Here is an 18010-nt window from a genome sequence, read left to right as displayed (position 1 = left end):
CGAATCACATCTAAATTAATTATTAATGATTCCATCTAACATCACATCCTCATGAAATAATAATGAAAAGTCTAATATTCTTAAACAATAAACTTGGTTCCAAATGTCCATTAATAAATTACATTTCAAGATGCTCAATCATCCACTGTACATGCCACAGGGTATGAAAGACATAAAAGAATATACATGTGTGAAATAAAGTACATCATCCTATTCTAATCCATGATACAAGTGCAATAAAGTAAATGAAACCACATGTCATACATGATACATCATCATAGAAGATATAAACATCCATCATAAGAGATAACCATATATCATCAAACATAATTGACTAAGTGCACAGTTCCCCCCAATCGTAAATAGCATCATTAGACCATCATGGGACCCAGCCATCTATCTGTATGTAACATCCCAAGTCACTAAAGAGATTAGCAATATTATCATAGTAGGAATGTCACTCCTAAACATACTACATCATATGCAGAAAGCAATCTTACATGCTACAGTATATGCATAAGAGATCTAATCATGCAAAATAAGACATAAGATAAGTAAATAACATCATCTATCATATGCTAATCATCAATATAAGGATATGTGTCCACCATTATAATCCATGAATAGAATGAAGATAGATGCCAACAAAGAATGCATCAACCATGGTGTCTTAGATAGATCTCAAATGATAAGAGTGAAAAAGCACTAACACCTGACCATGTGGAACTGAAATGGTCCACTCTCACCACACTGAGGAGATAATCTCAAGTCCCAAATAGGCTATCAAATCACATAGCACAAATACTCTCTAAGTCCATGAATCCTAAAAGTATAATAACTCAAAGGTTCCAATCACAAACCGACATCTAATCCCAGAGGCACACAAAGACATGTAGGAACCTACTATGCAAGCAGGAAAGTCTCATTGCATGGATCATGATAGAGTAACCCTAGTAGTCTCTCTATAGACCCCGACCCCCTAGTGATACCTACGTGGCCACTAGTATCCTCTCATACTGATGAGGCATACTACGAAATGCAAGGTTGCAACCAAGCATTCTCTCTACTCCCATCCTACTCTGTACTAGCACTCGAGGCATGGGCGAGAACATACAATTATCTTATTAGGTTCATTTAAGTCAGTATTAGGTGTAATGTTTTCACTTATTAAAAAAACTTACAATGAGTTACCCTGACAACCTCTTAGGGCCCCGACCCCCATTGCAAGCCACTTCTTGACTCTACAAGTAGATAACCTACCCTAAGCTCATGGAATCATAAATCACAAAATCACCATAGTCCTATACAAGCGATTGGAAAAATACCAAAAGATAAACCACAAAAGAGTATCAAATCTCCATGAGCAATTGAAAAGCATCCATAGATAATCATGACCACAACAGTTCTCTATTGGCAACTGAAAGTGTCAATGAAAACCACAATATCAATTGTTTCTCAACAAGCAACCAAGAAGTATCTCAAAGTAATACTGAAAGGAAGTAAAGTTAGAACCTAAGGAAAAAGGCAAGTTTATAATTTTGAATTTAGATGATCCCAAAGCTCAAATTCTCTACCAGGAATTCAAAATTGGTAACTATATGCTATTCAATGAAGATGTTTCAAGTGACCAAAAATTTGAAAAGCAGGAACATTAAATTCGTATTGAAGAGGAAGAATCATCATCGGTATGGACACTAGAATTTGATGGAAATTGGTCCTCATCTAGTTCTAGTGTGGGGGTGGTATTGATATCACCTAAAGGAGAACCTAAACCCATGTCAATCAAATTAGAATTTGGGAACATGAACAACACAATAGAATATGAAGCACTATTTCTTGGGATAATAGTTGTAAAGGAAAAAGGCATAAAAATATTGAAAGCTCTGGGTGATGCATAGCTTGTTGTTTGGAAAATCAAGGGGTAGTACTCTATAAAGAATCATAAATTGACAAATTATAGAAATAGGGTTTGGGATGAAATCGAAGGGCTTGAAGCATTCTCAATTCAGTTAATCCTGAGGGAGATGAACTCTGATGTGGATTTGTTGGCCATTTCTACATCCATACTGCTTCCCCATCTAGAATTCAAGAACAAAATGTATCAAGTAGAAATTATGTATATACCTTCCATCCCTGACAATGTAAAGCCTAAAAAGTGTTTGAAGATGACAAGAGTCTATAGTTACTCTTAGAAGATGCTAGAACTATCTAAGAAGGTCAACATAATGAAATCAACAAGATCCTCAAAAAAATAGAAAAAGAGGAGCGGACTAACATAATACAACTACATGATAATATCATTCCCCCATACTTTGTGTAATTAGAAAGGTTCATTAATAGGCATGATACTCACATTAAAGAAAATAGAAAAGAAAAGGGCCTACTACTAGTGTACATGAGGTAGTGAATATTCGAGAATTACAAAGTCCCAAAATGATCAACATCAGAAAATGTTGTTCGACCAAGGAAAAAGAAGCCACCAAATAAATTTTAATAGAATATCAAGATGTATTCACCTAGAGATATGAGGATTTGAAAATATTTAGAGATAGGAAAATAAAACATTAGATTCCGCTAAAACCTGATGTGGCTCCTTTTCAACAGAAGTAGAGAAACTATAACCTAAAAGTAGCCAAAGCCATATTCTAAGAGGCTGAAAAAATGCTAAAGGAAATAATCATTTACCCTATTCATCACTCTACTAGGGTAGCTAACATAGTACTAGTTAGAAATAAGAATGGAGAGATAAAAAACTATGTAGATTTGGAAATCTACACTAGGCATCTTTGAAAGATAACTACACTCTCCCTAATATGGATTATATACTACAAATGATGGTCAAAGATGAAATGATGTCCATGCTTGATGGCTTCTTAGGATAAAACCAGATAGAAATAGAAGAGAAAGATCAACATAAGATCATTTTAACCACTCCTTGGGTTACTTTCACATACCATTAGATGCCATTTGGTCTTATTAATATCGAAACCACATTTCAAATATGTATGAATAAATCTTTTGCTAACTTGAAAGATTGAATCATAATCACATACCTAAATGACCTTAATGTATTCTCAAAGAAGAGAAAAAATCATATAGAAGATTTGAGGAAGGTGTTGAAAAAGTTTTGGGAATGTGAAATCTCTCATAATCCTAAAAGGTCCATTTTTTGTGTGACAAAAGGAAAGTTACTTGGTCATATAATATCACAAGAAGGCATCAGAATTTATCTTGAACAAATTGAGGCCATCCAAAGGTTGAGTCTACCTATGAGCAAGATGGAAGTTAAGTCATTTTTTGGACAAGTGAATTTCCTCAAAAGGTTCGTGCCTGATTTTGCGAAGACTAATAAGTGTAATATTGTAGATATGATGATAGGGAATTCAAGTTTTAAGTGGAATGAGTCCAAAAACTAAGCTTTCCAAAATATAAAGACTGTCATTACTAATGCCCTAGTCCTGTGTCATCCTAACTATAAACTAGAATTCATGATCTATTGTTATGCTTTTGAACACACCTTGTTAGCTATCCTTATGCAAGATAATAAAGAAGTAATACAAGCTCATATTGCCTTCATGAGTATACCCCTAAAGAATCATGAGATGAAATATTCTCAAGTTGAAAAAACATGCTTACACCATGGTCAAAGCATTGAAAAATTTCAGATTTTATATCCTACACTCCCATTCAATGGTTTGTGTACCTGATGTAGTAGTAAAAAGTATCTTAACTCAACAAGATGTAGGGTGCAATACCAGAGGGATGTGTGTGGCTAAAACATGTAAGGAAACTTAGGTGCAGAAATAGCTTCCTACACTAATCTCATAAGGAAAGTATGATGCAAATCCTATTAAAATCTTCTACACTTATAGATTCAATATCATGTAAACAACAATATTGCAGCCAAACATTCATACAAAAAATAGACAGAGAAAGGAACACATAACACAAGGATTTTTCGGTGGGGAAAAACCTTTCGGTAAAACAACCCCACCCCTTCAGAACCTTCACAATGTATTATCTTCAACACAAGGTTACAATACACTTGCAATGCAAGTTCAACATCAACAGCAAAAGACTCCAGTAGCTACTCGTAGTACCAACAATACACCCTTTTTGCATTGCATCTCTTCGCAACCCTAAAAATGCTTATAACATGTGCTTTTCTTTAGGGCTACTCCCAAAAGTAAACTGTATTAGGGTTAGAGTGTACAGTACTCAAATATCTTAGTTACCACATGTCTTCACCTATCATTGAATCTTCCTAACATAGCTCTTACATGTCACAGGAATCCATCATAACCATTTTAGTCATGATCTCCTTACACACAATTCAAGATGTTGACACATCAACATTATTTGCAAGAAATAGATTTTACAAAACAAATAATAAGAATAGGAATTATACAAGGTTGAGACACCTTATTCCTAACAAAACATAGGAGTATGACATTGAAATTAAACCTATGAAGTTAGTGAGAGGTAACACCTTATGCAAAGCTATAGCAGAGAATGAAAACATCAAAGAAGAGGATGAGAAATAATTATTTTTGGTAGTGAGCCTACAAGATCCTTGGTTCAAGAATATTACATACCTGCTAACATATGGTGAATGTCCCAAGGGATTAATAACAAAGAAAATAAGAGACCTCAAATTAAAAGTTGCTAAGTACGTGATTTGGAATGATAAACTATACAAAAGATCCTTATATGGGAGTTTCCTTAGGTGTGTAGATAAATAACAACAACAAAGATTTTTAAAAACATTTCATGATGAAGCATGTGGCAGGCATTTTTGATCCTCAATTATTGCTTTAAAGATATTGTGATGGTGCTATTATTGGCCTAGAATGTTTAAAGATGCCTACCACTAGGTGTCTAAATGTTAAAAATGTAAATGTTCATAGGTATGCCTCAATTAGTTGCACTACCTCTTAGACCTATGGTAATTGAAGGTCCTTTCCAACAGTGGGGTCTTGAATTTATTGGCCCTATTAATCCAACATCTAGTACAGGTCACACCTACATCATCACTACAAGTGACTACTTCACAAAAGTGGTGGAGGTGAAGGCAAAGAAGAAGACCATTCCCAAAGTAGTTTTTGAATTCATAAAGGAAAATATATTAGTTAGGTTTGGTGTACCCATTAAACTAGTAATGGATAATGCCACATATTTCTCCTCGACTAAAATCACTAAGTTTTGTTTTGAGTATGGCATAACAATTAGTCACTTGTATAACTATTTTACACAAGGGAATGGTCAAGAAAAATCCAGCAAAAGGAACTTGGTGAACATTTTGAAAAAGTTGGTATTAGATAATCAGAGGTCATGACACAAGAAGGTTCATGAGGCACTTTGGGAAAACTAAGTGACCCCAAAGAGGGCAATTGGAATTTCCCCTTTTGAACTAGTCTATAGAATGGAGGCTAGTCTTCCCTATCCCCTAAAGTTGGCTACAAAAAAAATTAAGAATAGTAATTGAAGATGATACCTATAAAGATGGATTGGGAAATAGGATCACATTATACAACATTAGATGCATGTGAAAAACATGTTTGATAAGAAGTCTAGACCGTAGCAGTTTATGATAGGAGATATTGTACTATTATGGGATAAATGAAGAACATCAAAGGGAATGCATGGAAAGTTAGAACTCGATGGAAAGGACCATTCACCATTCATTAGGCTTTTGAAAAAAACTCATTTAAAATGGCATATCCAGATGGTGAAGTACTTCCCCTAAAACTCTATCAATTTCCAAATTGAAAATAGGTAACCACTATATTGTATCATTATTATGTTTAGTGCCCAATTTTGTCTTTCCTAGTTTTAGTTTCCCTTGATTTTTCCTTTTTTCTTTTTTTTTCATGTAGCCAACTTTTCATTTTTGTGAAAACAAAGATCTTGAATTCCTTCCTTGGACATGGACTACCCAAGTCCCTAGACAAAGCCAGCTATAGCCCCACTTTTTGTTTTCTAACTAGTTGGAAAAATTAAATATTGTTTAGTAAGGAAAGTATTTGAAATCCTTGGTTGTTTTTGATTCTAAGTCTAGATCCCTAAGGTTAGGTGATCTCTATTAGACTTTCTCATTTTTCCTTCTTCTTCCCTAATGTCAGGTTGGTGTTTGTTCTACCTTGTCATTAGTCTAGTAAGTTAGTATCTAGTCCAATAGAGATTAGCATTTATTATTTAATTATCAATCATGTTCCATATTTACTCTTGGAATACCACTCTTTAATAAGCAAGAGTTGGAAAAAATGTGGAAATTATCTTGTCCTCGATGGGTTTTGGACTCATGAAGATGATTTCCCATATTAACCACCTTAAGATACATATGGAGTAGAAATGTGCAAAGGGTGAAGGTTTCTAAGATAAATTAATTTTTGAATCCAAGTTAAGATCTCAAAACATTGTTTGGATTCATTTTTACTTGAATATTTAAGCCTCGATGAAAAGCTTGAAACTATTTTCTCCTCGGTGGGTTTTCAACCCATGAAGATAGTTTTCCACACAATTGCTTGAGGTGAAAAACAAAATGTTTAATGACTCTCAAATAGGCCCTCACACATTAACCAAGAATTCCAAGATTTTAGAAGTTTTTTTAATCAAATATTTGAGTTGGAAGGAAGCAATGATGGAAAAATGAAAAATGTCTTCTCCTTGGTAGGCTTCCAACACATGAAGATAGTTTTCTGATTTTTCAAGTAAATCAGGTTAATGGTAAATTTTGACCCTTGTATAGGATTTAGAGTGTGTTAGAATGATATTGGAATGGATCAAAACATTATGGAAGAAGAAATATAGAGAGAATCTCATTCAAAAAAAATTCATTAGCGAGGTACCCAAATGGGTATTTTTTTAGCTTAAAGGAAAATCGAAATATAAGTAGTGGAAGTATAGAAAGCTACCATTGAGCTCAATAGAAAAATGAAAAGACCTCTAGATGTCCATATAACTCTCACATTTATTATCCAATGAGTATTTCCTTAAATTTATTTAGGTTAATTAGTATTTTTTCCAATAGAAATTGATATTGCTTATTTAATGCTCAATCATGGAAACTAAGTTCACAAGTTTTGATGGGTTAACTGTATCAAGTTCGCATTGTAAAATATCACATATACTTCTCTTCGCTTCTTTGACATGGTAGACTTCTAGAAAAGGTTGAGATCTAAATGGATTCATCCCATCACCAATAAGCTCCAAGAATGAGGTTTAGTTGAAGTAGTTGGTTTCCTAGTCTTAGTCCAAGCTGCTAAGTTGATTCATGAATACATTCATCACTACAACCCAAAAATTAAGAAAATCGTGCTACCTAATGATATGGTGCTAATATCAATTGATAGAAAAATAGTGGTGAACTACCTTCATGTTATAGAGTGGGAGGAGTTCTTTAATTTAGAGATTAGTGAAGCCATCTCTAAATTCTTAGCTAAAAAGATGATCTAGAGGAAAGAATTTATGAAGACATGGTTCCAAAAAGCAAGGAGTGCTAAGAGTAAAGTTCCCAAAACCATGTTTGGAACCAACCTAAAGCTTTAAATCATTGATATTTTGGTCCTCCTACATAGGTTGAAAGGTGAGGTAGAAGATTTGAATTTCATCAAGTAGTAGTTCTTTTTAGTTCAAGTAATTTGCTCAGATACCCAATACAATTATTGGGCTCAAGAGGTAAGTGAAATTCTGTCCAATGCTCTCCAAGAAACCAAGTTCTATAATACATTATACATATCTTCCTTCTTTATTTACATGTTGGAATCATTGCAATTATGGCCTAGCCTCCCAAGATTAGAGAATTTCTTTGATGATGTTAAATCTTATGAGTTTTATCCATGTCTATAATTACATAACACTTAGGTAGATTATGTTAAGGTGAGTGATGCATTTACAATGAGGATTTTTAGGGAGCTACATGGATGTCTAGAAAGGAGATTCATCCCAAAAGCCATGGCCACCATTATCCAATTTGGATGTCACTTATTCAATTATCATATTTTTCTTATTTGCATCTTGCAGCATTTGGTATATTTTCCTTAAATCTACCAAGGTATCAAAGTGCCATGATCATGTTGATCAAGATCATATAGAAAGCTCCAAAACTGAATATATTTAATGGGAGCCTAAAGAAGAAAGGATTTGAATTCCTCTTGAAATTTAGAGCCTTCAACTGCAATACTTGGTCTGATGCCAAAAACATTATGAAGGTATTTAAGAAGAAATATAAGCTAGACATGTATGAAATCCTTAGGCCCATGTTCTATTGGAAGCATTAATTATGATGATATTCCTATGGAAGAGTATTTTAGAAACTTAATTAGATCATTATTGTGATGATATGTTATATTCATGACTATGTTTGTCATTGATGTCAACATAGCAATTTTCTATGGTATATGACAAAGGAACAATAGTGGAGATCAAGTTGGTATGGATAGATTGTTGAGTACTTCTAGTAGAAAGGTTAAAGGGGCATTATACTATGTTTCTAGTATACATATTTAACCTTAGAAGCATAGGATATTAATTCTAGAAGAAGTTATGCAAGTTTTGGTGAAGATTGTTCTAAGATAGAGTTTACAGAGGAATGTTCTAGTAAAATTGTTATATCTCTTAGTAGATTTGTTATTCTGAGAAACCAAAGTTAAATATGTGAAGAAGACATGTTGGCAATGATGTGGCTAATCTCACTCATCATAATGTTCAATGTATGGAAAGGTATTCAAGTCGCGAGGTGAAAAATTAATGTCATCGCTAAGTGTAACATGTTTTTAATGTGTTCCTATAATAATTAACTGAGAAGGTGTAAAAAATGACTTAGGAAATTGTTTTATGGATTTAGTATAAAGGAAGGACATTTTTCTTTATCATTTATGGATGAATGTAAATGATTGGAAGTAGCAAAAAGAGAAGAATGTGAAGATAGGAAGAGTAGAGAAAAAGTGAAGGAAACTTCATTGCCAAGGTTTTATTGTGTCATCTAAGGTTTGATACTTGGATCCAAGGTCCATGATGTAGTCTACAACGTTTCACAGTGATTGGTCTAGTTGACAGGATAGAGGAAAGAAGTTAAAGTATACTACACACAATTATTCTATAAGAAATAGTTGAGAGATTAGTTAGATAGTGAGTTTAGTGGTCTTGCCCTAGAAGTTATTTGGATAGTGGGTCCTTTTTTTTTTTCTACAACTCCTAATAGGGTTGAAATCTTCTAACAAGAATTCAAAGTCTCCTAATAGGAACCATCATCTAACAAGGAATATTTATATTAGTACATCATCCTATGAGCATCATTCCCATCAGGGTTTTCCCTCCAATCAAGGGTTTCCCTAGAGAACATATATGGTATAATTGTCTATGTGCATCTTGTTATGGTTTTTGTTTACTTTGGTTGAATGGATAATATTGTTTTAGGTTGATAAATGATTTAATTATTGAATTTTTGATTCACCACCCCCCTCTCATTTATCTTGGTGGACTATTATTTCTAATAATTGGTATTAGAGCATCAAGTCCTTGAAGATAAAGTTTAACAACTTTGGGAGATCGATGGAAAACATGTTCAAGAAAGATAGTTGTAAGTTTGGTAGAGGAAATTTTGACACTTAGATGGTGGAAATTTTTGATGAGTTATCAAATTTGCATAAAGAACAAAGCATTGAGTTTTTAGATCTAGAATCCTTCTACTGTATATAAAAGAATAGAAGCACAAGAAAAGATAAGTTCAATTCCAAAGAAGACATAAATATAAAGGAAGGTATCAATCTACTTATGAAAAGAGAACTAGAAGGTATAAAATTTTTTGTTTGTTGGACATGTAAATAATTTGGTCATTTTTCTACTAGATGTCCTAAGAGAATAAGAAAAACCAAAAAGAGTTTACTTTCTAATAAATTTGTACAATTTAAAACAAGTATGGAAAGATTCTTGAATAATTATGATAATAAGCCTAGATTGGTTAATAAAGAGGAAGTAATAGAAGAGACAACTTTGGTGACTATTATGGAAAGTGAAAATGTAAGAGTTCATGAGAAATTTAGGATACATGAAAGAGTAATTAATTACAATTTAGATGATGATGTTGTTACTAAACCAAGGAGTGATGACTTATTCTTTGAGACTAATAATGATTTATAGAATGAAGGAGAGCTAAAGAAAGAACAAAGCTCAGAACCTTCAACAGAGCCAAGAGTTGAGAAAACAACTCCTACTTTAGGTAAGAATATGACAAAGAATCATCCACCCAAGAAAATCATCAGAAGGAGAGATAAAGGTATGATGAAAAGAAGCATAATTAGCAAAGGACTATGTTTGATATTACAAGTTGAACCTAAGAATGTAGATGAAGTGTGTAAAGATGACTATTAGAAGCAAGCTATGAAAGAGGAATTGGATCAAATAGTAAGGGATGAGACATGGGAATTCATCCCCAGACCAATAGACAAGAATGTGATAAGAACTAAATGGGTATTCCAGAACAAGATGAATGAACAAGGAAAAGTTGTAAGTAACAAGGCAAGATTAGTATGTAAAGGTTACAAAAAGAAGGAATACACGATGATGAAACCTATGCTCACGTGGCAAAATAGAAGTAGTAAGGTTATTCTAACATATACAACATATAAGAAATTCAAATATATTAGACGGATGTCAAGTCAACATTTCTGAATGGAGAACTTGAAGAAGAGGTATATATAGAACAACATGAAGGTTATCTTTTAAAATATGACAAGGACATAGTATGTAGATTAAAGAAAGTATTGTATGGCCTAAAGCAAGCACCAAGAACATGGTATGCAAGGTTAGACAAGCATTTGACAAAGGTTGGATATAGAAAAGGTATGGCATATAGTAATCTCTATTGGAAAGAAATCGATGATGGATTAATGATTTTGGTAATATTTTTTGATGATATCATATTTGAAGGAAATGATGATGAAAGTGACAAGTTTTTTGAATAAATGAAGAAGGAATTTGAAATGAGCATGCTAGGAAAAATGGAATATTTTCTAGGATTATAGATTATGCAAGACAAAGAAGGAATCTTTATTTCTTAGACTAAGTACTTGAAAGATTTATTGAAATTTTTTTAGGTTGGAAACATATAAACTTGTTGGAACACCTATGGTAACTGGACACAAGTTATATACAAAGGATGAGATACCTTTTATTGAGCAGAAGAAGTACATATCTATGACTAAAGGATTGCAATATCTGAGTCACACAAGGCTAGATATAGAAAATGTAGTTGGAATTATTGCAAGATTCCAAGCTGATCCTAGAGAAGCACATTATGTAGGAGTCAAAAAGATATTTAGATACTTAAAATGAACACTAGAGTTCAGATTGTGGTATGATAAATCTAATGATTTCAATCTATATGCTTATACTAATGTTGATTGGGTAGGTAGAATGGATGATAGAAAGGGAAATAGTGGTGGAGCCTTCTTTCTTGGAGGAAGATTGGTTTCTTTTTAAAGAAAAAAGTAGGATTGTACCTCACAAAGTATAGAAAAAGTAGAATATCATATAGTAGCAAATAATTGTAATCAAGTTGTTTGGGTGAAGTTGATGCTAAAGGATATAAGAATAGAATTCAATGAACCTATTGTCATACATTGTGACAACACAAACATAGTAAATATGTCTAAGAATCTAGTGTTTCATTCTAAGAACATGCACAATTTCTATCAACTATCACATGTTGAGAGAGAAAGTTGAAAAAAAGGAAATTAGATTGGAGTATGTGAGCACTAAAGAGTAGATTGTAGATATTTTCACTAGGCCTCCTCCCAAAGAGACTTTTGAGTATTTGTGAGGTATGTTAGGGGTTATATCCCTTCCTACATCATAGTAGATGATGCAAGATTGCATTATACCAATGTAATAGAGAACTAATATTTGTCATGACTAAATAAAGATTCTTTATATATGGGAGAGTATCTTTGATGGATAGAGTCATCTAGGACTCTTGTTGGATGTTTTTTTTGAACAGTGTCTTTGGACACTTGAGCTAGTAAGAAACACTTGTTGCACAGTCTAATGGTTACTGCAACCTTTAACATTGATGTCAATGGGTTGAAGTATACCATGAAAAAAAAATAGCATGGAAAAATAGTTTTATGTAAAGCACATTGAGGTATATTAATGGGAATAATGATTGATGAAGAAGATTTGAAAAGAAAGGTTAATAATCTTTTACAATTGGTATTATTGGAACTAGATATTTTTCATCTATGTTACCATCAATGCCAAAGGGGAGATTATTAGAAGAATGAATACTAATGATATTCATATGGGGGAGTATTATATAAACATGATTAGATCATTATCATGATGATATGTTACATTCATGACTGTATTTATCATTGATGTCAACATAGCAATTTTTTGTGGTATCTAACATAAGAAGAGTGGTAAAGATCAAGTTGGTACTAACAAATCATTGAGTAATTTTAGTAGCAAGGCTAAAGGGAGATTATACTATGTGTTTAGTATACATAGATAAAATTGGAAGCATAAGATATTAAGTTTGGAAGAAGTTATGCTAGTTTCAATGAAGACTATTCTGAGATAGAGTTTACAGAGGCATGTTCTGGTAAATTTGTTATATCTATTAGAAAAATTCTTATTCTAAGAAGCCAAAGTTAAACATGTAAATGGATAAGCTCACTCATCATAATGTTATGTGTACAAAAATTTATTCAATTTTCAAGGTGAAATATTAATGTTATCTCTAAGTGTAATATGTTCTTAATGTGGTCCTATAATAATTAATTGAGAAGGTGTAGTAGCCAACTCGGGGAATTATTTTATGAATTTGATATAAAGGAAGGACATTTTGCTTTATCATGTATGGATGAATGTGAATGATTGGAAACAACAAAAATAGTGGAATGTGAAGATAAGAAGAGCAAAGAGGAAGTGAAGGAAACTTCATTCCCAAGGTTTTATTGTGTAATCCAAAGTTTGATACTTGGATCTGAGGTTTGCGACCTAGTCTACAAGGTTTGACAATGATTGGTCTAGTTGACAAGATAGAGGAAAGAGGTTAAAGTGCAGTACACATAATTATTCTATAAGGAATAGTTGAGAGATTAGTTGGACAATGAGTTCAGTGGTCTTGCCCAAGAAGCTATTTGGAAAGTGGGTCCTTTTGTCTTCTACAACTCCTAATAGGGTTGGAATCTTCTAACAAGGATTTAAAGTCTCCTAATAGGGAGTCATATGTACTAAATGTTGTAATAGACTCCTAACATGCTCCATCCTCTAATAAGAATTATTTTAATTAGTACATCATCTTGTGGGCATCATTCCAACTAGGGTTTCCCCCCTAATCAAGGGTTTCCCTTGTTAACATATCTAGTGTAATTGTCTATGTGCATCTTGTTATGATTATTTTGAAATTTTGTTGAATGGTTAAGATTGTTTAAGGTTGATAAAAAAATTAATTATTGGATAATTGATTCACCCCACCTCTTAATTATCTTGGTGGACTATTATTTCTAACACATTCAACCCAAATGGGTATACCAAAGTTATTTTGTATATAGGGAAGATTATAAAGCACATCAATACCATTGAGGACTATTGGGCTAATTGTAAAGATGAGTTTGAGAGCCGTGATTGAGCCTTTGCTAGATTGACAGTTGACCAAGTGAAGATGTATAAGGTTAATATTGATATGGAAGGAGTTGAAGATGATGATCAAAACATGTATATAAATACCTACTTGACCAAGCTAGGAGGTACTCCCATAAGCTCAGAACCTTATGAAAAAGTTGTGGAAGAGTAGATATGATGATGGCTAGGATTTACAAGAGAACTAGAAAATGGGTCAAGTGGACCATGACACAATAAATTAGGAGCAAAGGAATGACCACCTAAGCATCTCCAAATGTAGAGGTAGCCTCATCTTTCCAAAGTGGTGCCTTAGGAACAATTTTTCCTAACATTCAAGGACTTACAAAAATAGTTGGTTGGAGTGACCAACCTCTTGATAAGACTATCCCTCTTAATAAAACTTGTGGGTATTGTTTAGTAATAGTGATCAAAACTAAAATAGAGGCCAAGAAGAAGGTGGAGGAATCTTATGTCTCACCCCACAATAGTCTTATCCCATATATAAGTACTATATTACTCCTACCAAGTAGTCCCTAAATACAAGTGGTGGACCTTGGAGATGTTGAAAGTAATGAGAGTGAGTCTACTAAGTTTGACAAAGCTACAAAAAAGACTGTAGAAATAAAGAAGGGTCCCAAAGCTTCAAAACGTATTTCCTAGGTCCCAAAGTACCCTTTCTCTTTAGCTAGGAAGACATTGAATCCAGTCAAAAGGGAAATGTTTAATGTAGACATGCTTAAGACTGCATCTAAGGTGATTAACATAGAATCATGGTTGGAAGACACCCTGGAAGGAAAGAGGAAGAGGAAAGAAGAGGGAGTCCCCAAAAAAAGAAACTTTATGTCTAGCTATCCATTTTGGATTGGGTTTGAGTAAAGTTAAGAAGCAGAAGACCCTATTAATTCTTAGACAAGATCTTGATATAGGGCATTTCACCATGGAGATTGTTAAGCCAATAAGGAAAGAATAATTGATGACATGTGTATAGAGGGCTTCAAATTGCATTCTATAGACCTCAAAGAGATTAGACATGACACCAAGGTGGACCTCTAGAAATCAATAAATGATGTGATATAAGGACAATTCAAAAGCCTTAAACTAGCTAAGGTTAGAATGATGACAAAGATTAATGAGCTTCATTACTTCATTAGGTAGCTAGTCACCCTACTAGCAAGCATCTTGGGAATGTCAACCACCAATGATCCTACAAATATTGACATTCAAGCTATCATCTCCCAATTAAAAGAGGATAAGAACTTCAAGAAAATTGTTTGAGAGAGGAGTGAAAAACTCAACTCTGAGGGACATGCAATCATAGAGTAACTCAATAATGTAGTATTGAGGCTTGAAATAGAGAAAGATAATATCTTAGCTAACTGAGCTACCTTGTCAATGGAGAAGGCCAAGAATGAGGATTACATTTCCTTATTGAAAATAATTATCCACATGAAGGTTAAGGAAATAGAGGCAAAGATCTTGCCTAAGGGAGATGACCCCTTATTTGAATGGCTATAGAGTATGCAATTCAAATCTAAAATGATCCTAGTGGAGGAAGAAGGATTGAACGAAACAAAAGTTAAAGTAAAAAAGGTTTAGGATAGAGACTATTAATTACTAAAAGGTCTACATACAAATTCTCAAGCTGGTGGACAAGGGAAACAAATAGTTGGAGTTGTCATGAGAAAGAACTTATCCAATCATCTAGATAGCTTAATAGAGAAATATTTCAATCACCAGAACAAAGTGTCAGAGCTCCAAAAGCTTGGTAGGTGTGTAGACATGGCTATGGAAGAAAAGAAAGAGTAGTTAAATGCCATCAAAGATCTAGCTAGAGAGCATTCCAAGTGGCTTTTAGGATACACTAACATTCATGTTCATAGATATGAAGATATGATCCCAATAATTGTTGCCACCAAAGCCTATAAGGCAAATTTTGAAAAAGGAAAGAAGGCAAAGTGATTCTTATCCTCTCCTTTCATATATTGATGTAATGATTGTAATTCACAATTGGCCCATTTTCATTTTTCAATTTTGAAGAGATGAACTAATTTGAGTCTCATTTTGTAACAATCATCTCAAAATCCTATATGTGCCTAATTGAAAGATTAATACAAGGTCAGCTAATTTTTGGTGTAAGTAAAATAGGTTTTTATAGGGATCCTAAAACCCAAAAGTTTTACAAAATATCAAAAATATAAATATTTAACAAAGTCCAACTAACAAGAAACTGCTATGGAAAGCCAAAAAAAAAAATCAGGCCTAAGGCCAGGAGGCAAAATCCAGCAACCTACCCTAGAATAGAAAAAAAAGAAAGAAGAGAAAGCAAACTAATGATTCTCCTTATCTAGGTCCTATAGGGTTTTTGCAACTTTGTTTTCCTTTTGACTATCTGCTCCTTCTTGGTCCTTGTTTTAGGCATCCACCTGGTCCTTAGAGTCCTTTAGAACATCCTTAGCCTGTCCAATGTCTAGACTGGTCTTCTCTATCGTGTCCCCACCAAGTCCAGCTCTCATCAGAGAACCCCCCAAATTAACAATGTTCTCATTCAGGGTATGCAAAGTGTCCATCATTTTTTTTGTTCGAATCTAGTGGATGGATTCAATCCTCTAGAATTTTTGTTCAACCAGGCATAATCTATCCTCCTAGTTAGAACCAATACCCTAGACATTGCAGTTGTTCTGGCTACTATCCTAATCAGTCTTCTTTTCGGTGTTCACTTGATTGCTGCAGATATTCTAGTTTCTTTCTTGATTTTTCTTTTTGTTAAGTTCCTCAATTTCTTGAAACAACCATTTTATAGATTAGAAATTATCTATCATTCTATTATTCATGTTGTTTACGAGGTTGAAGCTAGTTTCCTAAGTACTATCAGATAAGACAACCAGAGCAGAGTCAATAAGCTCGTCATAGTGGGTTATGTCATCAATGTCCTCCATCACCTATATGTTCATCAGCTCATGAATAATTCCTAGCCTAGTAGTATCCATGTTGAAATTTGTCCATGAACTTCTTTTGTTCTTCTTTATCACTGCTCCACCTTTTTCCACCATAGTTTCAATCATCTCCTCAAGCAAAGAAATGGGCAGGACAGGGCTAGGAGACTCAAAAATTTAGGCATTAGTGTCTTCCTGAAGTAGGGCCTAGTTAGCTTTTCTTTTCCTAGGGTTTTCCAGGGAAACATTAAGGGCCAACTCCTCCTTATCACCTTCCCTCCCCTTCTCCTCTTCCTTCACATTATCCTTCCCCTTCTCCTTGTCTTCATCCTCAGAGTTAGTGTTAGTCTCCTCTTCCTCACTGTCCTCCTTCTCCACATGAGGCTCTAGCTTTGGGGGAATGGAAGGAAGAGTTTTGGGGCTCTTTCTAGTGGGAATATGGGGAATACAAGTAGTTAGGATGGCTTTTGTGGAATTTTATTCATCGTCAAATTTAACACATTGAACGTCCCTAGAATTTGAATTGATGGTATCCTTAGAAGCACAACCTTGGTCACCAATGGATTTTCCCCTAGTTTGGGTTTTCAAAAGCTCATAAACTTGGAGGAGAAGGCCTTCATGGAGGGTAGGATTAGTAGTGGGCTTTCTCTTGAAACCCTCTATTCCCTTAAACATGCAATTAAAAATATAGAAAGGAACATAAATTTTGACTCCATGCCTAAAGTGATTTAAAAAAAATAAAATGGTGCATTCTAATCCTGTCAAACCTGGAATCAAAGGTAATATATTCAATAATGACCCTACGAACATACCTCCGTAATTTTTTTGATGGATTCCATCTTGTAATAAGTTTTAGCCTTAACAAGTTTGTTTCTTTCACCGTCATCCTTGACAAATTCACTGACTACATTAGCCGACATCTTTTTGTCTCTATAGAATTTTATTCCCTGTTGAGAGATTTTTGTCACCTGCACAATCACATCCTCAGTGTCTTGGTGAGTGACACCGTTGATTTTGACTCTCACATTTTTCCATGTGTCCACCATAACCTTGGTGACCCCTGCATCAAAACTATGGAGCTTCTCAAGAAACCTAGTAATACTACCTTTTTCGAGCTTGTGCCAAACCTTCTCCTTCTCCTTCCAATTTTTTGACTCCCCCAAAGGCTCCCTTCTGATCCTTTCCCCAAGCATGGCTTCCTTTAACTCAGCAAACCCTATTCTACTAGTAGTTTTCCAGAGCATAGTCTTCTTTGAGATGCTAAAAATGAAAATATTTTTACAATTTTTAGTGGTTCTATTCAAGCCAACTCTCAAAGCGTGCTATCCATACTTGCTTTTATGAATTGTAAATAGATCCACATGAATTTTAATTATTCCCCTCCCAACATGTGATATGTCATATCCTTTCATAATTAAAAGGGATTATATTAGTACCTTGAATTTGGTCCT

The sequence above is a fragment of the Cupressus sempervirens genome, chromosome 6, assembly GCF_028749045.1.
Source record: "Cupressus sempervirens isolate cs-2001-9-10 chromosome 6, ASM2874904v1, whole genome shotgun sequence".
Lineage (NCBI taxonomy): Eukaryota > Viridiplantae > Streptophyta > Pinopsida > Cupressales > Cupressaceae > Cupressus > Cupressus sempervirens.
This window is presented reverse-complemented; position numbering follows the sequence as displayed.